We start from the raw sequence: 24,817 nt of genomic DNA on the forward strand, positions 1-24,817 counted from the left end.
GGTAACGTTTTATGAGTTGTTGTAAATACAGGCAAATTGAGGTTATTACAATTACTTACTCCATATGCATGGCATCACAACAACTATAAATATTTCCTGAATAATCTCTAAATATTTTCGTTTCAAACTTGCTGCAATGAGACGTTTAGGAATAATATTATTATAGTATCGGCCTACTAGCTAGACGCCGCTCTCGATGAATGTGCAATTTGTTTATACTTAAATACAATTCGTTACAAAATAATATTTTCCCAACATTGTAAATTCAACATACCTGCAGATCCCTACACTTTGTTCCAAACTGCACCTTGGCCAGATGATTACCTACTTCAGACATCAACAGTGGGCTGTGTTAACTGGGACTATACATCGGAGAAGTGGGAAGATACAGACTGTGGGGTATGTCAATCTTATCTGAATCTTAAAGTGAAATAAAAGAACATGTGTGGCGTCTCTGCCATGCCATGCCATTAGTTAAATGTCTTCTGTCTTCAGAAAGATGCATTCTGCAATCTTTTATTCCCAGCGTGTCATCTAAGACGACTATTCAAAGTACCTTTGTTTTGTTATCAGGTTCAAGTGGATTTATCTGATCGTGTCATCAGATGTAACTGCAGCGTGCCCAGGCCGAGGGCTGCCATATCCGGCTCAGTACACCTCCTGCCGAACTCTATTGACTTCGACAGCGTCTTCAGTAATCCCGACAGTCTTAGTAAAAACGACACTGTTTTCTACACGGTCATCAGCGAGTGGGCTCTTTACATCCTAATGATCATCATCTTCAATGTAGACTTTCAGCAGCTTCGAGTGAGTAAATTATAGAGTCTTTTTGCGCATTCTTATCCAGTTAAGGGCCTGGGAACTTACGCAGGTAGACAGGTATCCTTATCGCCAACTACCATCTCAAACCATCCCTTGGCTTCATGCTTTTCCTGTACTCTCTTACCAGGAAATGATGAGTGGAGGATCTCCAACCGTCAAAAGGAAAAGGCAGTTACCACAGTTGTCCGTCCTCCCCCCGGATAGAATGCCAGCCCCGTATCTCTATCAGATCACCGTCACCACCGGCTCCATGTTTGCTGCTGGCACCTCGGCACGAATCGGGTTCCAAGTGTTCGGATCGATGTGCAAATCGGCAGTCAAATCGATCAATCCGGGAGGAGAAGTGAGTCTAGCTCTTATGGGTTGTATTTCTTAAAACTTCTAAACAGTTTTTTTCATGTCTATTGTTGTACCCAGCATCTTTGCCATCGGTCTGCATGTGTACGTCATTGGTATACCCTATTCCCCTTGGTGTACCCTTTAGAATATTGTCGTGTTCATCGAGACACTGAATTCAGCTGACAGGGCGGTAGATCCTCTGAAAGAAGAGGTCATGACTTGACGACTACCCTTTCCTAAATGGGAGTCTTGAGAACGTTGAACATAACACTTCCTTATATGTTGCAGTCACTGCTTCGTGGCGGCTCTTATGACATCATCATGCCCATGAAGACGTCACTAGGGCATCTGGAACTGCTGCATATCTGGCACGACAATACCGGTGTTGATGAAGCCTCGTGGTTTCTGAGGGACATCATCGTAAAGGATCTGCAAACAGACGAAATGTGAAATGCAAATAATTATCGCGCTTATGTTGCTTGAAAGACACTTTAACTGAACCAGTTCAATTTAGCCTCCATTCTTTGAATACAAAACCCAGTGTCAGTTGATTTCGTTATTACATGTTTGTAGTCTGCTCTGCAGCCTTATTTGAAACCACAACTGAGAAACAAATGTTAGACTAAAATGTATAAAACGCTTTTTTTACAGATATCAATTTATTTGTTATGACTGGCTCTCTGACATCAGAAGTGACGGACATGTTCAAAGGGTCCTTCATGTGGCGACCCGAGAGCAACTGCAATGTTTTAGTAGCATTATCCGAGAGAGCTCAGACGCAATGTTCTATGATCAACATTTATGGATATCTCCTTTTGTGTCACCTGAAGGTATCTTAAACAAGAGAAGTCAAACATTCTATGTTTCTTTGCTTTGTAAGAAGGTTAAGTCATGGCCAGCATTTCTGTGTGTGTCCGTCTGCCTGTCTGCCTGTTTGTCTGTCTGTCTGTCTGTAAACACCATTACGCCAGAAAGTCCAGGTGAATTGTCTTGATATTTGGAATGTAGGTAGATCTTCCTTCCCCAAAATTTGCCCCCCTAGCTGTTTGTTATATTACTGCAACGTAACTTCCTGTTGTTGTATCTTTGATCTGAAGAAGATCTTGAAGTGCGGGGTCTTTTTCGTCGGAACGGTAGAAAACCGGCTAAACTCGAGATTGTATAGTATGAGAATGCTGATAAGAGAATATTTGCACATCAAAATGACCAAAGGCGGCACAAACCGTGAATAAAGCAATTATTTTCAATAGTTACGCACGGTTAGAATTAATTACCGTGTATACAAATAAACATTTAACGTCTTTTTAACCGCTTTGCAGGGTCTGGTTTTTCCAAGGCAGAACGTTTGTCTTGCTGCTGGGCTGTTTTCAACAGCACCATGCTGTCCAGCGCCATGTGGTACAACAGTGGGAGCGGGGTGCTTATCAACAACACCGCGTATGACCTTGGAATTGCACAATTTACGCTACAAGTGAGACCCTTCTTTACCGCAGATTTCAAGCTGAAGTGATTTGTACCTTCACTAGGTCATTGTTTTGCGATTTGTGGATCGACATTTGTACGTAAATCATGATCTCCGTCTGCAACCATTTATCTATCATATATATGTATATATATTGTGCTTTTCACTTATTAGGAGCTGTACGTCAGTCTAATGACTACTCTCATGATGATACCCGTTGCCTTGATACCACTGAAGCTGTTCCGTGTGGAGGTACCAGCGCACGTCACAATTCTAGGCATACGCCGTCGTCCTAAATACGGTACGTTTGCTCTTCATCCCAGTAAAACGAATAACAAAGCTGTCAGTCAGTTAATACTACATGCTTTTATGGAACGTCGATCTCAAGTGTAGCCAAAGATCACAATACTAAGGTTTCGTTTTTTACAGAAAGGAAACGTTTTGTCTTCCCAGTGTGCTTTAATTGGAAAGGTCAATGAATCTGGCGCTTTCTTGCAATGTGTATAAATAGTCTTAGTGTTTATCTGCCCTTTTAAGGGCTTGTCTATATCACTCGTCAAGGAACGTATCTCATCCTTATCATGTCACAAAAGGGTTGTTTGGAGACCGGCTATCCAGCTTGGCAAAGTGCGTGGCGTGGGTGCTAGTGGTCATGATGCCCATCGTGTCGTCATTCTTTGTGATCCTGTACAGTCTGGACTGGGGCAGAGAGAAGAGTGAAGCCTGGCTTAAGGCTTTTTTCCTTTTATTCTGTCTATCATTCTCCGTTACAGAGACTGGCCAGGTAAACTTTGCATTCGATAATTGCAATTTTAGTCGATAACAAACTCTTTATTAATCTAACCCTATCTAGACTGGGAGGCTAAAAGTGCTCACGTCAACTTTGACATCGCATGACTGCTAAAAGATATATATTAGAACTTGTTGACTTTTCATAGAATTTAGTTGGCGACAATTGTATGGTAATAGTTTAAGTTTATCATTTTTCGTGTTGCCATGGCAACGGGTTTCTGACAGGCATTTAATACAGAATTCATCAATTTTGGTTAAACAATGCGGTTTCTAAGGTTTTCTTGCTCAACCACACTATGTCATATATCCTATGTAATTTAATATATCTTTCATGATTTAATATTCATAAATTATGCTAATTTGATGACATCATAGGTCCAAATCCAAGATGGTGGACCATATCTTTAGTTTAGGTTTTAACAGGCTTTTTCGGCTTCAAATTCGTAACTACCTGTTATTTTCCTAACCAGAAACATTCAGATTAATGTTTCTAGTCTATTTTCATTGTGTTTTGGGATTATAAGGGGGGAAAAGTAATTTCAAAAATTTCAAGCCCAGTCTAGATGGGGTTAAACGGACAAAGAAATATGACTTATTGTTCATATGCAAACCCACAGATTTTGGTCATTGCGATCGTTGCTGCCTTGATTTGCACCAAGGCATCTAAGAAGCAGAAGACTTACGATATCAACAAGACAGAACTGCACCTACGACTTCGGGACCAGAAAGGTATTTCTACTCGAAATGTCTAACCACTTATCGTTAAGGTTACTTCTGCGAAAACTGTCATCTGGTTTGTAAATTACTATTTAACAAAATTCTTTGTACACAATAAGAGTCAGAGTTATTACCAAACCGGCGTTTCAGTGATTGTCTGTCACATTACTCATCAGGACAATACAAACTGTTTTACTTCGTACTGCAGCTAGGCGTCGCTGCTGCAGTGTGAAGAATGTGGCCCACACATGATAATGCATGTATGTAGTAGCTTGCCTGGTCCATTCATCATCCTTTATCCAGCGAGTGCACCTGTCTACCGATTTAAGTTTCAGCTCATCCACCTAAAAGTGTTCATCATGGAAATGTCAAAATGTCTTAAATTTCTCTGTGAATGTAACAATTGTTGCGTTTAATTTTCTTTAGCCCCAAAGAAGATGTATCCACCTAGAGCTGCTTCTCTACAAAGTATGCAAACTAAAAGTAAAAATCGTCGGCAGTTTTACCATGTTATGAAGGACTTAGGCCTCATGTTGCTGCTCGTTGTGGTGCTATTTTACATCAGCCACAACGACAAAGAACAGTCTGCTTTCCACGCATCGCAGACGTTGTCAAACACTCTCATTGAAGAGTTGAATGAGGTAGGTTACCTAGGAAACATCCTCACGACTGTATACGTATACAACTGGTACCGTTCAGTATACTTTTCTACAACGAAATAAGTAAATGGAACATAAAATGTTCCAATGTTTTCTTTTTTCATGATAAACAGACACGGTATATAAGATTTTGACATATCACACCTTGTCAGCCACTGCCATGTTAGCAATGGCTTTTACTTTGACAGACCTTACAACTATCAGTCCAAATTCTGTCATTCACACTCTAAATGTAGCTTTCATTGTCGTGTTTTGTCACAGATCACCACTGCTGACGAGTTGTGGACATGGACTGAGGAGATCCTTCTGCCTATTTTGTACCCGTCGTTCTGGTACAATGGGTGGAAGATGAAATACCTGGACAGACAGTTCCCACTCTATACTGAATCATTCAGACTCGGCCCACCGCTCTTGACTCAGGTTAGGAATACACCAGGTTGGATTCAATACTTATTGCCAATTTTTTTGCTTTCATGGCTATAATGATGACATTTTCGCCTGTAAATCCATTCAACATAAAGTGTTAAAGTGTAGTTGTCATACATACATACAGGCAATAAACTCCAAATCACATCATCTTAGTTTCTATTAAGTGTAATTATTCATTGTTCCATATAAGAGTATTAATTTTTAAAGTCGAGTCTTTTACTTCATTTTAGATTCATATCCATAGATTGTATTAGCTGGTAATATAGACTTTGTACTTTTGGAACTAATTAAGTGTTGCAGGCGTTAATAATAATTTGTTTTCCATGCAGATGCCTTGGCAATGGATCGATCTCAAAATGGATGGATCGTTACAACTGGAAATGGTTCATCTGCATGTTGGAAATTCAATGTCACCGGCGTGATGTCACACAATTCAGGCTGCGCCTCAAAATACTCCATGGAACTCCCGACTCTCCTAGGTTTGGCGACAACAATATTCTCCGACCTTAAGGATAATGAGTGGATCGACAATTACACAGACTATGTGGTTCTGGACCTGTCTCTATACTACCCGTCACTAAAACTTTTCAGCAGTCTGAGACTGACCGTACAACAGGAAGATATCGGTCATCTTTCAACATCTGCAACTGTGGCAACACACAGGCTGTTCCAGTACGAGAATTACTCTGATTACGTCATGTTAGTTTTTCATATTGTCTTCATGTTGTTGTTTGTGGTTCATTTCATCAAATACGTGATCACTATAAAGAAGGAGGGAAGGAATTTCTTCAGTTCTATGTGGAACATCTTAGCTCTTACGAGCATAATTGCCTCTGCAGTTTCCATCTGTGTCTTCGGAGTAAGGTACCACTCTGCATCTGCAGCACTGGACAAGTTGGTCGAGGCAACAGGTAATTTTTAAGAACATCACATTCTACAGATTTAAGTCAAGTAAGAATCGTGAAATCATTTGGCTGCATTGCAAGGTAAAGGCATATAGAGAAAATTATATACCTTAAGTTGCATACTGTCAGCAATATTCTTTGTAATCAGGGAGCTGGCATGGATCATTCGCGTTTAACCATAATTCATCTTTGCCGTCACTCTTCTTTTGTAGGCGAACTTGGAATAGATCATTTTGTCGACTTAAGCTCAACTTTCTGGTGGGATGACACCTTCAAGACCGTGCTGGCCATTGTAGTATTCATCACTACACTGACGTTACTGCGAGTTGTCCGCTTCAGCAAGACCATCGCCAGTTTCATCGCCCTGCCACGTGCCATGAAGAACGACTTGATTGGCTTCTCAGTCATAAGCGCTATAGTCTTAATGGCTTTTAGCTGTTCAGGTAGAGTACCTGTGTTCTTATCAAAGTCTAGAAGACGAAATTTCCTTGGCTGTTTAAAGCTGTCTTTTTTCATTATTCAAATGACCTCAGTATGCCTAGATGGTAGAATGACCTTAAATCTGCGATGCTTCGTAGGCGTTTTTGACATGGATTCTAAACTTGATCAACTGGTCGTTTTGAATCTGCAATCTTATATTATGAACACTTGTTCCCTATTGTCGTAGAATTCTGACAGAACTATATTTCATTTTCTAACACAGGGATGCTTGTGTTTGGGACGCACATGAAGGCATACACCAATGTATTGCACACCAACTTTGCTTTATTCGAGATGTTGTTAGGGAGGTATGTCCGGCCATTGTCTTTTGATCAGTTGCAACCAATTATGAGTCACTTTTTGATTCAAATAATCATGTTTATCCAATAATGCACATAAAGCTGTTTCATATAAAACCAAAATGTCCTGCTGTCAATGACGTTTTGACTCGATGATTGTATATTTTTCAGGTTCTTTGCTGAAGAAATCTTAGAATCGAACCGATATGTCGGCCCGATCTTCTTCACTTCCTTCATGATATTCATCTTTATAATTCTCGTCAACTTCCTCATGACCATCGTCTGTGACGCCATTGCTTCTGGAGCCTACATCGCCCATGAACATGACCAAGAACTGGCTGAATATATTTGGAAAAGTTTCAAGGAAATGTTTGGGATACATAATCCTCCGCTGGAAGATGTTACAACAGGTAAAAAGTTCTCAACATTGTAATTCATTTGCATTGGTAGAATTTATTATGAAATTCCAAAGTTCGACTTAAAGCACGATGACATCCAGACCGGTCCAAACTTTTGACTGTGTGCAAGTCTAGTCTTTGTAATTGACTAAGATAATCAACGCCTGTCTCTTGTGACATCACTTCATGCACATTAGAGATACGTGATTCAAACAACTGATCTCATACATTTGACCAACAGTTTGAGGCACGTGATCTTAATTGGAGTGAAAGATTATTTGAAACAATAAAAAAATTATTACCAACAGGAAGTGCCAACGTAGCAAATTATGTTTGTAGTATTTGTTATTCTATCATTTACAGATGAATTGAAGGAAACCGAGCTTAATGCAACCCTGCAAATGATTGAAGAAGCTTTAGATGAAACCTTGGACGTCACAGACTGTCTCTGGCCATTTAGCAATACAAGTATACATGTTCCTTCTGGAACCATACAAGACCATGATGATGTTGCCAACCAACAGTTCTCTTCAGAGCCATCGCAAGGAAAATATGAGTTAGAAGCTATGTCACCGTCAACTTCATCAGATATCAAAGAGGAAGTTGAAAATCTCCTGAAAGCTCATAAGGAAGACACGGCCAGGTATGAAGAAATACAGAACGAGAGCAAGCGGCGCGCCGGAGTCATGCTGAAGAGAAAAATGCCTGAAAGAAGGATAAAAACTCAAGCGAAACCAGATGAGAAACAGGCAATTTCGCAGTGTGTACAAGAGATGATGGAACAACACGCCGCCGACAAGAAACGACTGGAACAGCAACAAGGGATGAACAGACGTCTGTTCCAAAGCAAACTTCGTCAGAAAATGGCCTTGCGCCGCATGCAAAAAAATGATAATTTAAAGTAATATTCCAACGTGTAATTTGCGTGATTCCCAGCCCACAACTAAACTTGAATTGATATTCACGTTTGTCAAAAAAGGGTTCTGATGAATGAATATGATCACACATCCAGGTTAATGTGAAAACCGATATATTTGTTCATTTGAGCTTTGAACTCCTGGCCTCTGCTTCTTGGAAACCAGCACGAACCACCCGAACCACATTTCTGTCACTTAATATTTTATAATTGTATTGTTGCCGTTTTTCATGCTTATGTAAATTTAGATTTTGTGGAAACATTCATTAAGAAATTGTGTGTCTGTTAAGCGTTAGTTGTACGTCTTAAGTTAAAGTAACGTGTAAATACTAGAATAGACCGTTAGGAGCTCATAACTTGTCCATGAAATTAAATGAATATTTGTGTGTGAGGGATAATTTTTTGTCTTGTGTGAAAACTGAAACTCACAGTGTTTAACGCCCCAAACTGCATTTGTACATTAATTTGATATTGACAAGACCATTTACCTTTAGGACTCAAAATAGAAACCTATAATAAGCACAATCATTGTAGAAATATTATATAGAAAAATAATGTGGATAAATTTCTCGAATGGGACCAGTAAGTTATTCAGGTTGTTATCTACTTCTGTAAAATATGACATGCATTTCAAACTCATGTTATTATAAGAAGGCCACTACAGTTTATACTTCCTACGATCATGAGTCTATGTTTTATGTTAACATGTGTAATCAAGGGTGTAATGGATGGTCACTGTACGAAGTTTACAAATGGCTCTACGATTTTTGAAATTTATACATGTAGCACAACACAATTGTGTCACTGTGTGTGAGTTGTACATGTTTCTAAAAATTATATAGAATGAGCTGAACATACCTGGGTTTTTTCTTTTCAACCTAAGCAGAAAGCACATTTCCCATGCTGCTGTTCTTGCCTTGTTGAGAAGCTCTGTCCTCTGCTCCTCATCCAGTTCCTTTACGACACGTTTGTACTCTTCAGTTGATGGCTTCCATCGTTTCCTAATGCTGTGCTTCTTCTCGATAATAACAACTTTCTCTTTCATTCTGTAAACAAAGCAGCAGCCTGTAGAAAATATGCCAACTGGTATTCTTTGTCCTGTACAGCTTACCAGAACATGGTTTTACTAAACTAAGAAAAACCAACAACATGTGATTTCACCCTAATTTGACTGGAACCCTATAAAACTTATCTTTAATGCCTTTGTCAAATCTCTTTACTAACCCTCTGAGCAACAAACGGGAAGTAGAAGTAGCCAAATCATCTTCATGGTCTTCATTTCCAAATTCCTCTCTGAAAGTAGACAAGTGAAAGTTATGGTTAGATGACTTGGTCATACATATGTATGTTTTGTTCCATAATGATAAAAGTGCGATAGTATCACTTCCCAAGTGTGTTAATAAATGTATGCCTTCTATATGCAAGTCTGTTATCAGTCAGTGCCACATCAGTATGACTATAAGGTTAATCAACCAATGCTTGGAACAGTCTCAGATTGCACAAACACACAGCAAATAAAAACAACTACTGTGACACCCCCGTCCCTAAATAACCACAACAAACTTGTAATTATCTTGTACACATCTGCAGCAAATATGATAATTTCACCTACCGGAATGCTCAGTACTCTGTCACCACAGTGACATACTCTCTCTGCCACTTAGGGAATCCAGCTGGAAATGAATGAATAAGTCCATTAAAAAAAGTCGTCATTAAAAAAAACCCTTTTAGGATTGTGGAAAACTAGGCGACCAAGTTTCCACTCTGTATTATGGAACATAGAGGTTTGATGACAATCTGACATGGTTGGAAATCATTCTGAAAATGAAAGTTTCATTTAACCATGTGTATATCAAGCCTTGACTTCTTAAATACATGTGTATGTACATATATGGCGAAGCTACCAAGAAAGTCAATGACCTTTGTAACAGGTTCCTATAAACAGAACAGACGGACGCCCAGGATCTCGAAGTACACTCCTTTTATTCCACTCTTACAATCAATCCAGCCACTTCTCAGAACTCTCAGATACCATCTGACCCCGGTCACTGACACTGGACCCCTCCCATGTTCTAGGCCCTACCATTATCTAGAGACAGGGGTGATACCGATCACGAGAACCTTATTTTGTTGTAGACAGCACAATACTTTCTTTTAAAAATTAGACTTGAGACAGGTAGCAGATTACATGTTGGTAAACCACAGATGTCCTCAGAAATGGAATTTAAATGCATATAAGTAAATAGTAATGAGAAATACCCACAAATTGTTATCATACCTACTGTGCCTATTGGTGATAATGCCCAGGCAATTGCATGGGGGTGGTGGGTGGAACTTTAACACCTAAGGCTCTGTAACCATGTACATTATGGCACAAAGGTGCAGGGATGCCGTTGTGTTATTGATCACATTACATACATGTAATCCATATTGGTAGCTGACTCAATACAAGAATACATTAAATATTTTGCATTAAAATATTATGAATACCCCATAGAAATGTTTCATAAGGGTTTACAAGTTAGGAGATTTTAAAGAAAGATATTTGCATTTACCAACTGCTTGGGAAATTATCTCATCCAATTCTTCTTGCGCTTGTGAGCTAGCTTTCTCGGCTTTATCCATCCCCATGCACATGCTAGCCTCTGAAATACACATCATGATCAGCCAGTGAAAATGACAACTTTACATAGCGAGATAGAAAAGTTAATTTTGTGTACAGATGATTATTGGCTCTGACTTAACATTTGAATTTATTTGATGGAAGACACATAGCTCACAATGGAAGACTCATAAAAAGTACCTATGTCAGTTGATTTCTTCCTGGCGTAATGCAGAGTGGCATCTGTGAGCAGGTCGACTCGAAGGGAACGAGTCATTTCTTTCGTGACCCGGAAAAATGGTCTCAAATAAGACCATAACCGTTCCATACCCTCCCCATCAGTGAGCCCAAAGTCCTCCAGTCTTCTTGTACTGTACAGTATCTAAGAGAGTGACAGTGACAGAAAGGGTTATGATTATAATGCCTAGAAATCTTTGTGATAATCGATAATGTAAATGTAACGTGCCATGGTTAGCACACTACTGATGATCATTCTTTAACCTTTGCCGAGAAGGTTATGTTTTCAGAAGCATGAGTGTGTCCGTCTTTGAATTAGAGGTTTTACACAATAACTCGAGAAGATGAGAGAAGAAATACCTGGCAACGTGGCTTATGACCATATATGTGAAATGCTGGCAGAGCCAACTCCAGCTGTGCCAACAGGTGCTGTTGTCCGTTTTTCTGAAAATAAATTGTATAGTATAGTAGTTACATACACATTTCCAAATAAGAATATAGAAAACCACATTGTATCCCTAGCAAAGGATTAATAGTTCTAAGATATTTCTGATTTTTGGGTGATACCAGACGGTGATTATACTCCAAACTGTAACCAGATTCAAAAGAAAATATCTTTCCGCACTTCTGCAATGTACAACATTTGCAAAATACAGCAAAAGACAAAACCTTACAGGGTCAGATAGTTGAGCTTTCAGCCACAGGCAATATCATAGATGACTTGGAGCTTGAGGTTGTTACCCTGTGCCTGTTCCAAGAGTCTCTGTATCACAAATATAGGGTACCCCAATCAGGAAGGAAAGTGAACAAACGTTACTGTGGTCGCAGCATAGAATGGTGACTCAGTTGGAAAGTATTCCTACTTGTTTGGACAACAAATGCACTTGAAAGGGAACTTGCATTAGCTATGCACAATATGGTTAGGCATTTAAGCTGCTGGGGTTTCATGCCAATATTCATGTTAATTCCATTACATTGTAGCAACTTGTTGTCATCAAGTACTGCAGGAACATCTGCGAAGCTGGTGTGTTACACCGAAGAGCGGTTATACCGGCTATAAAGATACAGACAGAACATTGACCCCTATCTCCTCCTGCCTTACGCCTTGCAAAACATTAATCCTTGCTACATCGATAGACAATGCTTTCACCCCAGGAATACCCTGTCCCCGGCATCCTCAGATCAAAGTAGGACTTCATTTGCTCCACTAACATGGAAGACCACAGTGACAATGATGGTGTATCTATGTGTCTCAGGCAGGTTAGACTATTGAGTTTCATTACTAAGGGTGTATGGTTGCCAAATTCTAGTCTGCAAATTAAGCTTTCACTCCACACACCGTTTACCTTTCTCCATGGGTCATGTTGACAAATAGTAGTGGCACCTCATGTCTACAAGCAGCCCCGAAAACACCACTCACGTCAAGCTTCTTCTGCTTGTTCTTAGATCGTACCCTGGACCCAGCCTGGAAGTTGCTACAGTCCTGTTCATTTTACACAAAAATGCATTCATTAAATACTTTGTGGACCTGGTTTAGTATACCGTTGACTTTCACTGTCATATTTTGTTTAGCCATACTATCTGCATTTTAATGTGTTATTTCTGAGCTGCACTGAATCATTTGAGAAGTCATATCAAATACTCCATTTCAGTATTGTGCAATTACAGCCAGTCTTGATAATTATACTGGCAATTTGGAGGTTGACTTAAGGTTGACGATCCAACAATTTCATGCATCTTTTTCTATAAAAGTATAAATTGACATAGTAAGGCCATCTACAAGTTAGTCAGCCAGACAGACATAGTCCATTGGGCCACAAGCCTTGAAAAAATTCACAACATTGTTGTGTGATTCAAAACCTCTTGCTATATATATCACATGAAAGTATCTAAATAGCATGTTTCCTGTCACAATAAGAGATTTGTGCTGTCATGACATAAAGTCTATTGCATCATCTCACCTCAACAGGTTTAGCAGCATCAGGGTATTTCTCCACAAAGTTCTGGACCCGTTCATCATCAGCAAACATCCTGGTGCCATGATGAGGCTCGGCATAACTCTTCCCAGAACTTGCCTTTCTTACCGATCCAAAATTGGCGTCGAGTGTTATGACCTTCTTTCCATCCCTCTGTAAGTAATGATAATTGATGATCAAATCTAATGATGCATGATTGACACTCAATATATCTGAGCATTAAACAAGTACAAGACATTTACTTACTTGGCTTTCTGCAGGGCAGTAAATCAACTTAATATGGCAACTAGCTATACATGTAGATTCTCTATAAAAATTATTCAGGTATGCTGATTATTCAAGTGAGTTGTACTTTGGGGCATACTGGGCAGGATGTTCCATCATCCAACTCTGGACATACATGCTGCAGTGTCTGCTTGTACATGTATTGTCGAAACTCTTAAATGGGCACACCCACAAGAGCTCTGTATAGGCTGTTGACCTAATTTGAATGGAGAATAAGGCCAGATTGTTAATATACTTATAAAGCAATATAAAAGGTACATTGAGAGTTTAGATGTTTATCAGTGTAAAGAAAACATCATTATCCGAGGCAATCTATTTCAATGACTGGAGTGCCAGGAGTGCCCAGCTTCTTGTATGCACAGCAGATAAGAAAAATTTCTTAATACCCATACTGTATGTGAAATGTGCAATTTATTGTTTCACTATTTCTTTGTCAATTGTGAACAGTATAATAGTTTTAATCATTTCCTTTGAAGTCAAAAGAGCCATCGAAAACATGTATATGATAATGTCTGTGTCTTGGAGATATAAAAATTGAAACAAAAAGAATTGTAAATTTGACTGGAAAATACAAGTACAAGTGCAAGCCATAAACAAGTGATTTCTTAGTAATCTATTCAAGGCCTGCCAAGGTATTTAATGTATAGGGTAGCATGCTTTGTCCAGTGGTTAGCGGCCCTGCTTCTGGAACTAGAAGCCCCGGGTTCGATCCCGACTGTGTCGCTCACCCGACATGCACGCTACCGGAAAGGGTCGCAGTCCTTAGGACAGGACGTTAAGCTGTGGTCCAATGTTCATTTTGCTTGTCGAAAAGAGCTAGGAGAATTTCCCCGGTAGAATGAACCTGTAAATACTGTACATACTTTAACATAGCCTCTGTTTTCTCTGGCACGACCAGTGGACGATTATTTGAGCTAAGCTGGATCGAGATCACTTTCCTTTCATTCATTAAAGATATAGACATAAGCTGAGTAATGTGTGTACTGTCCTGGAGGTAATACTATAATAGTCAGTATAAAGTGTTAATGTACTGAGACATAACCTCGTGAAGAGTAAGGTTGTACTTCCATCTAACAGTATTGCAGAAACCGCCATGGCATTCAAGGCTCAGCCCAACAAGCCACTGCAGGAGAGACACTGAAACGCTGTTCCAGGGGTCTCCGTGCTTGCAGCCCACAATCCGAGTCGAAGCAGTGTGCATGGCTCGGGCTCACAGGCACAAAAGTCGATATCGATGACACGGGGTCGTCCTGCCAAAATGATTAAGTTCATCTTTTAGCGAACAAACATTTAAAAAAACTCGTATACTGGGTGCATGTGCACCTAATTTTTGACTCTGGGTGCACCTAGATATTTTCGTAAGCTTAAGTATAGCACAGTGAGTATAAGTAAATGTACTTTTGTACACTCAAGTATACCGAGTATTCTTGAAATTTTAGTATCAGAAAAAGCAATAAAACCTTTTGTTGTAATTTACTTGATGTATGTATTACATGTTTTGAATTTATAGAATTACAGATAGAAGTTCTTAAGAGTGTTAAATGTTGTAATTATGCTTGCTGTAATTCAACTTTATTTTTTGCGGTGAAGCCAGAATTCTTTCTCCGCACCTAACTGTTTTTGTTTGGCACACCAGTAAACTTATTTCCAAAAATGAATATTGAGCCATGAAACTGCTTTGAATCATACCATATGGTTCACGCAGTCAAAGCTTCATCTATTTGTGTTAATGGTAAATTTTAATACGTAACATACTTTTTATTTCATCTTTTAACCCTATGTGACCAACACTCAAGACTAACTTTTTGGCCTGACTCTGAGGCACACCACTAGTAGTAGTATCCACTGTTTTGATTATACTGCTGCCGGGGTCCCTGACACAGGGCCTAGGGGTGGGCAGCAGTCGGCAAGTATACCCTACATGAAAGTTTGGTGCCACAACAAGCAAACATTTGGGTGCAGTAGAGTCAATTCCACATTACCGAGAGGGTGTTTGTTGCCTTTTGTTCTAACATCTACAAAACCTTTGTAACAATCTATATGAGATAAGTAACTGTTAAGAACAATTTCCAACATTTATTTGGTGTTATAAATATTTTCTGCTGTGTTCCAACAGGTTAAACAAATTTCCAACATTGAACACATTATTTGTATTAGTTTCCAAACTGTTGCAACATAGATTGATCATTTGTTTGAACATGTTCCAACATTCTACAAATATGATATAACTGGGTCAGTGGGCTGGGAACAGGGCAATTCACACATCCCTTCAAAGTATAGGGGATTAGGCCTAGGTGCCATGCATAGACACTTGAAGACAAAAGAGTTGCCAGTGTCCAGACGTGAAATCTAAAAATATACAGAGGCAGACAATAGAGCCTGATTAGCACCTACTTTTATGGGGGCAATAACCCAAATCTACCATTTTGAGAATCATGCAAAATGTTGGAACATGTTCCAACAGTAGAACAATCACACAGATGTCTGAAAACTGTTCTAAATAAAGAGATATTTGTGCAAATACTTTCATAATATTTCCAAAATATATAGATGAGTTCAAACATGTTAAAACTTTCATCACTAATTGTTTGAACGGTCTGGAATTATTTTGACTGAAATAGTCTTTTCTCTAAAATTGTTCAAACTTATTAGCAATATCATCTGAAAACCCTCTCAGTGACATGGAATTGACTCTAGACATATAGTATTGCACATGTGTTATGTAGGTCAGTGACCTCAGACCAACGTGAAATAACCATACACAAATTGTTGTATTTACACACGCAACATTACAATTTTAATTTTTATCCGAGACTTGAGAAGCCCAAGAATAAATGACTCTTTTTACACAACCAAGATATTCATTCAACCCATTGGTGACGATCTGTTACCTTCTTCTTCCTTCCTCTGACTGGTTCACATTGCACTGCAGCACGGGTGTCGCTGCTTATAGATGCATTCCCAAACATAAAGTATTTACTTATATACAGTCACAGTGGACGGTATCACAAAGCGGTCGCACCAAACGTACGTCAGAATTGCCTTCAATGTGACATATGGTCACCGAAAACGTTGGTTGAATAAATCTCTTTGTTGTGTAAGAGTTTTTTTTAATCAGTGACTTACCAACCTGATGAAACTATTCACAGGTGTTGAGAACCCCAGGTTTTGAGCAGATTTGTAACAAAGATCGTTTGCAACGTCCAAAGTTTACAATCTATCTAGTATTCTATACTCTCACGCATAAGTTAATACCCAGCATGCTAGCTTTGCCATCCTTCTGGGCTTACATCGCAGTTTACCACATGAGTGTAGCTTGTTTTTCCCTTGGTCACGCTGTGCAATTATAGGCAAATTACATGTAGTACCTTCATACTAGAGAACACTGAAATGAAATAGATAAAAATGCATTTACCATTGGATACAACTATTCACTGAAAAACACATATTAGAATTATAATGAATACCATACCTGAACACTTTAACCCCTCGAGGTGACGATCCTGTGGCACAAATATGGTCATCACGACGGCCCAGGCAAACTCTGTCCAGGATAGGTTGAAAACACGAATTCTGTAACAAAAAATTGTTGATGATGAAATATCTATTGTAGAATTTACTCATTAATCTTGCACTTAGTGTGCTAATCTGCATAACGCTTGCATAATATTAGTCAAAACAAGGCAGACTTAGGTACATTAGGGATGCATATAGGGATGTGGACCTATATGCCGAAACAGTTCCAGACTACATGTAGTCGAAACTTGTTTAGACACAGGGCAAACAAAAAACTTAGTGAAAGGTAGTTACAGGTATTGGCGGGCGACAAAGACCAGAAAATAATGACAGTGACCCTTCATAAGTAGCTACACTAATCGCGAGGCGTGTGCACTTTCACCGGCATGTGACGAAAAGGCTCAAAACATCGTGAATACCTCCCCACAAATAGGCCATAGCATGTACTCTCTATCCTATCAGAAAAATATAAGCAACGATATCTGAGAATTACTTACCATTCAGTATTTTGGGGCCTTTCGACATCCATAGGAATCTCGCCCGGAACTCCACCGCCTTGCGCGTCAACTTCACCGCCATGCCCGCCAGCGGCTCTGGCGTCGTCGTCGCTGTCAGAATTCGCCTCATCCGACTGCTCATCCGACAGATACGGCTCTAATCTGTATGGTAAAAGGGCTACTACGGCATCCTCGGGTCCCGAGTCAGAGTCGATCTCCTCACAGACGCAGTCCTCGCTGGACGAGGAGTCAGAAAAGTTCTCCAGATCGTCCCTGTCCATGTTGTTGTGATTGTGAAACTAGCGCGCGGATAACGGGCCCAATGAGTGAGAGCCTGTCCGTTACGTCACGGCATCACGTGACCGCCGATGGAATGTTTTCGCCGCGGGCCCTCGATCATTCCAAGAACGACAACTTTGAGAAGCTGTACAAACTTTATTCATGGTCCAAATTGATTACAAGAACGTTCAACTAACTGCACTAAAGTATTTTTTTTCATGTTTATATCTATTTCAGCTATTTTTCCATATGTCTCCCGCCCTTTAAGCAACTTCTATTTTGGGTTTAGAACTTTGGAAATGAAGTAATTTTACTATAAACAACAGGGTGCAAAATAATCTTTTGAGCCAGGTTGCCCATGTTGCAACCTAGGGAAAATGCTAGGTTGCACATCCAAATTTCAGGTTGCTCCAGCAACATTCACCGATTTCTTCAAATTAAGCTCGTATGTAGCGTATAATACTTCTTATATTTCAAAATATAAATTAGATAGTATTGTGTTCCCATTGACCTAACAACATATTGTTTAGCCGAGGGCAGTGTGTTTTCGTCTTTTTCAGCTCAAATTCCACGATCTATGAAGGGTTTTGGATGGTTTAAAACGAAAAAGTGTTGATTTCTTTATTTCAATTGAAGATTTACCGAATTTAATGAGAGTGCCACTGTTTTTGTGAGCTTCCAGGGCTCCGATTGAGATCTTTGGCTCAAAATATAAGGTTGCACACTGCGCTACCTGGGTTTGGAATTAACTTGCACCAACCGAAATCTTGTTGCACTGTGCAACGTGCAACCAGGTATTTTGCACCCTGAACCATATTTGAAATTCCCATACTTTTAAAACACCGGGTATACAAGCTGTAAATCTTAAAAGTTGAGACGTTAGAAATTGGCAGTTGGTTACGTTTTGAATAAACAATGTTAAACAGAACCTTCATCGAATTAACAGTTTCTAAGCGTAGGTTGTCCAATTTCTTCCAAGTTACAACTTTTCTATTACTTTTGAAGGATCATCAATGTGTTACAAGTACAACCCTCTCCAACACAATTTCATGATCAAAAACTATGAACCGCCGAGACATATTGTTGGCATTTGCCATCACTGTACTACTTTTCTAAACACCAATAATGCATACTTATAAAATTTTCCCACTAGTCCCCGCTAAATTTATTTCTTCAATTTTTGCACTAATGTATTTCTGAAAGATGAATTGTTGTGGCCTTACGGTAATTCTGGGCACTTTCATAAAAGTGCAATGACAAACCTTTATTTTTTTTTTAAATGGCAGTAGCAGAAATACAATAACTTTACCTGTATGATATTTTCTCCGGTCACATTTAACACAGTGATTTAAAAGTCGCCTTCCCCTCCAGACCAAATTGCTATAGCCATGAAACTAATTGTGATAGATTGCAAGCTATTTAGATCAAGATAATTTGTATGGTTTAACAGCACTGATTTTACTTCAGGCATACTTGATGGGCAAAGAAAGACAACAACGATTCGGTTTTACAGAGCATATCATAGCAACAAACTCATCGCTCTAAACTGTTAGGGAGTGGAAAAAATTGTGTTGTCACATTTTAAAGTTGATATCATCATTATTAATGTTCATTTACGTAATATACAGTCTGGTAATGCATAATTCATAACGCTACTTGGATCTAGTCATAAAAATGCCCATTACTACATAGACATTTTCTGCCAAGCTATCCTGGTAACCACCCCATCGGGAGCTCCCCAGCCGCTCGACGGTGCTGGTTTTCCGCCGCCTGCCCATCTCATTAGCGCACGCAGGGTCGTCTTTACATATGGGGTGGGTTTCAATTAGTTCGTGACGGCTGCAGCCAGAAAAGGCCGGTTGGAAAGGTAAGCAGTCAGAAATAAAGCGTGTGCTTAGTAGCACCGGGGTTCGGAAAAATGCCCCTAAGTCAGCCAATGGGAATGATTACCAGGCTACAGCCAAGCAGGCGCAAACAGTTATTTCTTCCAAAGTGAGCGACTTAACATACACTGTAGTGTAGAAGTAATTGTTAGTGCAGTACCTCACAAATCAATTTCTGTAGTTTTTTTTTTATATAATGTATTCTAGATTAAGATTTTTAACATCATCATGTATTCTAGATTAAGAAAATGGAAATGCTTCTGTTTTATCCAAATAGACACGACGTAACTTAATATCGTTCGTGACTAGGCACTAACCCTTAACATTTTTGGGATTAATGCTAATTGCTTTACCTGGTGAATTTGGTAAAAAAATTCTTAATGTTTTAATGCAAGGGTGGATTTAACATTCGTTCACTCCACTCTGCTTGGTTCACCTCGATGAATACACACCTCGCGGCTGCAGGTGCACAATAATGCTGTACCAGTACGCACCTCGTACATGCACAGGGATGTCATTTGTTTACCTTCTTGCATAGGTACGGTAATTTGCGGCCGCAGTTGAGATCATTCCATTTTCCCCTTCCCCACTTGACAGTCTTTGCCCAGTTGCTGCCGGACTGTGAGAAACATTACATGCAGTTACTTTCTTTTCAGCACGACTCCTAGAATCTTCAGCCTCACAAGGCCTCACCAAATTCTGTTCCTATCATGTGCTAAAATAATTAACAAACCAGATCGCCTTTAAGTTTTTAAAGGTAAGGTCCTTCATAAACTTTCATAAGAATAACCTTACGTAAGAAACATGACTGTAATTCCAACTGGATGCGATGCACTACAATGCATGACTATACATGTTGCCGGTTTCAAATGTTGAGTCTGACATCCATGCAATCACCTTACCTCACCTAGTCATGTAGTTTTACATATTCAAAACAAGGTGTCACTGGTTCAATTGTATATTATAATCTGCATTCTACCAGTAGAGATTACGATCGGATCGATCTCTATTTATGTCACTTTAGACCAATGGATGCTGATGATAAAACCAATGGATTGACAAGAAATGTAGGATTTTTTGATGGGACCACCATCAGATAAGGATATCTACCAGAAGATCTAGCGATTCTGCTAAATCGCAATTATATTATCTACCCTGACATAGACACCATACATAATCATGTAACACGAATATGAGCATGATATTAAAGTTAATATTCAGGGAGTGTTCTTATCTCTTATCATATTGATTACTCTTTTCATTTCTTCAAATCATATTTAAAATAACCTTATTACATTAATGTTTCCATGAAACTTGCTGTTTGCTTCAACAGCAGTCAAAATATTGCCGAATGAACACTATTCGAAGACTTCGTTAATCTTGAAACTGTTCCATATAGGTGTCCAATACCTCTTTATCAAAATGTAGCTTCAATCCAGCTCCAGTTTGTTGAAATATGCGAATAAACACCATATAAGTGATTTCTTCAACTTTACAAAGAGCAGCACATTTACATGAATAAATTCCGGTACCAAGCCTATCATTGTTGGTTCGGTATATAGACCCCCCTCTGCTCCTGTGGAATTCTATCCCTTACTCAAGAACTCTCTTGAAATCTGGAGCATATCTTACCCCAACTCAGAACTCGACTTACTTGCAGACTTTAATATTAATCTAAGTCAATCAAGACAAATAATAGCACTGAGTACCAACTTGTGGAAGAAGCCTTGGTATATTTCAAATCACCCCTCGATACAGTAAGTGACATTCATGCACCTTTCATTACTAAAATGTCAAACAACCGGAATGGCTAACTCCTGAAATCAGGAAATCGGGCAGGGGAACAGCTCTGTAGCCTGACTGATATTGTAAAGGGCTTCAATGAGTTCTTTGGCACAGTTGGGGGTAAGTTAGCTGAGTGCTTCGGCTCTCACACAGCCACTCTTTCGTGCCCTGCACAATATAAGTACCTTAGCCTAGAAAGCACCTGTACCTTTGCCCCGATAAGTGAATAAGCAGTGTTTTCCCAGCTGACTAATGTACCAATCAGGAAGGCTCTTGGCTTAGATAATATCCACCCAGACTGCTGAAAACTGCAAACAATATTTTATCCAAACCTTTAACCCACATATATAACCTTTCTCTCAGTTCTGGTGAGTTACCGTCTGTGTGGAAGGCAGCTAGAGTAACACCCATCCACAAAGGGGGAGATGAGTCAGACCCAAGTTCTTCCAATTATCATTAAATATTTGATAGAGAAGTACACAAGCAGCTCATAGCATAGCCACATTTACATAATATACTCTCTCCAAAACAGTCAGCCTTGAGACCGAGACACTCTTCCACTACCACCCTTCTTGATATCACTGATTACATTGAACACAACATTGACAGTGGTAAATTGATTGGCCCAGTTTTTCTATCTAAAAAAGGCACTTGATACTGTGGATCATAGCATTCTTCTACGAAAGCTAACTTGGATTGGCCTACATTGCACAGAATTAGAATGGTTCATAAACTACCTTTCAAATCGCCTGCAAATAGTATTACTGTTACTGGTAGTAAAATTAATCTGTATGCTGATGACACAGCCATTTGCTGTGCATCTACCGACACCAGATCAATAGAGTGTACTTTAAACTCTGATCTTAACCAAATCTCAGCCTGGCTTTAACCGGTTATCACTGAACATCAGTAAATCAAATGGAATTGATGCTACTTGGTACTAGTATGAAGATCACGTCTGCACCTAACCTGACCATTAAGATCTGGCCCAGCCAATTGGAAAGGGTCACTCATTGCCAGTATCTGGGTGTGTAGTCTTGATAAGAATTTAAGTTATGCTGAGCATATTGATACTGTGTGCAGTAAGGCGGCCCAGCGTCTGGGCATGTTATGACGCATTAGACCCTACCTCTGTACTAGAGTTTCCAACATGTTGTACACTGATATGGTCTTACCCTACTTGACTACTGTGATCTCATCTGGGAAAACTGCAATGTGACACTGAAACAGCGACTTCAAGTACTCCAAAACAGAGTAGCCAGAATCATCCTGTCACGTGACAACAGAGCCAAAATCACACAATTACACCAGGCACTTGGCTGTACATTCCTTCAGGAAAGAAGAACTCAACACTTATGTGTCATGTTCTACAAATGTCTACATAACCTTGCCCCCAGTTACCTCTTTAACGCTTTCAACTACAACAGACAGGTCCACAGCTATGATACTAGACACGCTAACACACCTAAGTACACTACTATATGCTAGATCCGGGCAGCACACATTTGCATACAGGGCTGCTACAATCTACAACAAGTTGAATCCTAGTATCAAACAAGCGTCATCAATCGTCAGATTTAAACAGGATCTGATAAACATGCAAATCTCCTAAACTCTGACCGCTAGAAAGAAATTTAACCCCTGGCCCTCAAACAGTTGAATGACCTTTTGTGATTTGGAGTTGTTGTTGTTGTTGTTTTGAATTATTCTGATTTTTTTTCCATTAATTTCTCCCATGTTTGATCATTACTTTTATGTTATATGATTGTGAATGGGTCACTCACTCAGTTTATGTTAAGTTATCCTTTTGTATCCTGATTTGTTATGATCTGTCTTGTAATGTACGGGCTCCCTTGGAAGTCAGTTAGTTAACAGAAGGGACCGACATAAAGATTAATGAATAGATAAAATAAATAAAAGTACAATCCAAACAAAGTCGTCATCAGCTCTAATCATCTTCAGAGATCTCACTACTGTCATGTAAAAGGAAGAAATACCCACCTTAGCATATATGTTCACACAGTGCTCTCCACCGTTCCAAAAGTCATTGTTGGGCTCACCAGGGTACCAGTTCCTATAGGTGGCTCGTGAACCATCACTCCATTTCAAAGAGCCTCCAATCCGCCTTAGTCCAATCCACACATTGTCGCCAGGAGCTGCAGGTAAGCAAAAGGGAAACGGTCTTGTGATTAATGATGATAAATTTTGATATCGGTCAACAATTGTGACACAGCATATGGCCACTTTTACAACAATTCTAGAAAATAATACAGACATTGTCCAGGATGAGTATATACTTGGCTGTACAGTCCTCGATGGAATTCCTCATTTCTATGCACTTTTAATATGTACTGTGATATATTTACAATACAGGATTGTCACTGGTCTATATGTACTTATTTATGTTTTATTTGTCAGCCAGTCGGTCAAGCTTGTTATAATCTTTAGTATTATCTTATCAATCTGAAAGAAAATTAAATGTCGATTATTGTGGGCAATAAGTAAATCTCTAGGAATCATAAAATCTGCTATAAATTCAAAAGGAGTTATTTATTACCCACCATCTCTAATAAGATGTGTGATGAAATTGTTCTCTTCCCAGCCTTTGATAGAGGCCAGATGTGCAGCATAGTCTCTACAGTCTGAGGCTGCTGTAGACCAGGACACTTCATCTCTCACAAATTTGTAGCAATGATTCTTGTGTTCCTTCCAACCACGTTGGCATCCTTTGGCTGTACAAAAAAAGTAAGTGCAGTGAGCTGACACCAAATGGATACATCTGTTCGCAGTTGAAGTATGCTTGTTTGTAGCAACGGTTGTTCTGTTCACATGCACACCATCCACTATTACAACATAGGGCATTGCAATTCTATTAATAAAAGGCTTATCTGCCAACAATTGTACATCGTTATACAATGCAGGTCATCTATATGTTGTACAACTAGAGTTCCGGGATCACGTGCATTCACCTAATGATGTTAACCTTTTAAAGTGACATTAAGTTATGATTCCGTTTGCATCATGCAGATGTACGGACTGCCTCCTAAGATAATAACTGCAATCCAGGGGATCTACGCCAGTTTGAGGTGCTGCGTCAGGACCAGCGATGGGTATTGTGATTGGTTCGAGGTGGCAACAGAGGTACTTCAAAGGTGCGTGTTATATCCGATCCTCTTTGCCCTCGCCGTCGACTGGGTTCTCTATCGAAAGCAACAAAATTCAAGGGAATACAGTGGCTACAGGAACAGAAACTGTCGGATCTGGACTCTGCAGACGACATTGCTGCCTTACTAGAATCCCCACAGAAGCTGCAACCAATAGTGAGTGAAATAGGGTCTTCAGCAGGTAGTATTGGTCTTAAGATCAGTACTAAAAAGACCAAGAACATGTTGTCAGGATCCCATCCACCACCAACATCTATGTACATTGACCAGGATGAAGAAGAAGTGGTAGAAAACTTCACTTACCTTGTAAGCTCCATTATCAACAATGGGGAGATGGATGAAGAGCTAAATTGTAGAATTAAAAATGCTTCGGCC

General features: G+C 39.5%; 1 long non-coding RNA gene across 1 annotated transcript; it reads right to left on the reverse strand.

Moving 5' to 3' along the window:
* Positions 1–17,832: 17,832 nt before the first annotated feature.
* Positions 17,833–24,605, reverse strand: LOC136423540 (uncharacterized). The gene is made up of 3 exons (XR_010753751.1): positions 23,840–24,605; positions 23,280–23,434; positions 17,833–20,112 (listed from the first exon to the last, which is right to left on the reverse strand). It is a non-coding gene; the product is annotated as an uncharacterized lncRNA (long non-coding RNA).
* Between the last annotated feature and the right edge of the window lie 212 nt (positions 24,606–24,817).

This window comes from Branchiostoma lanceolatum, chromosome 17 (genome assembly GCF_035083965.1).
Source record: "Branchiostoma lanceolatum isolate klBraLanc5 chromosome 17, klBraLanc5.hap2, whole genome shotgun sequence".
In the NCBI taxonomy this organism is placed as follows: Eukaryota; Metazoa; Chordata; class Leptocardii; order Amphioxiformes; family Branchiostomatidae; genus Branchiostoma; species Branchiostoma lanceolatum.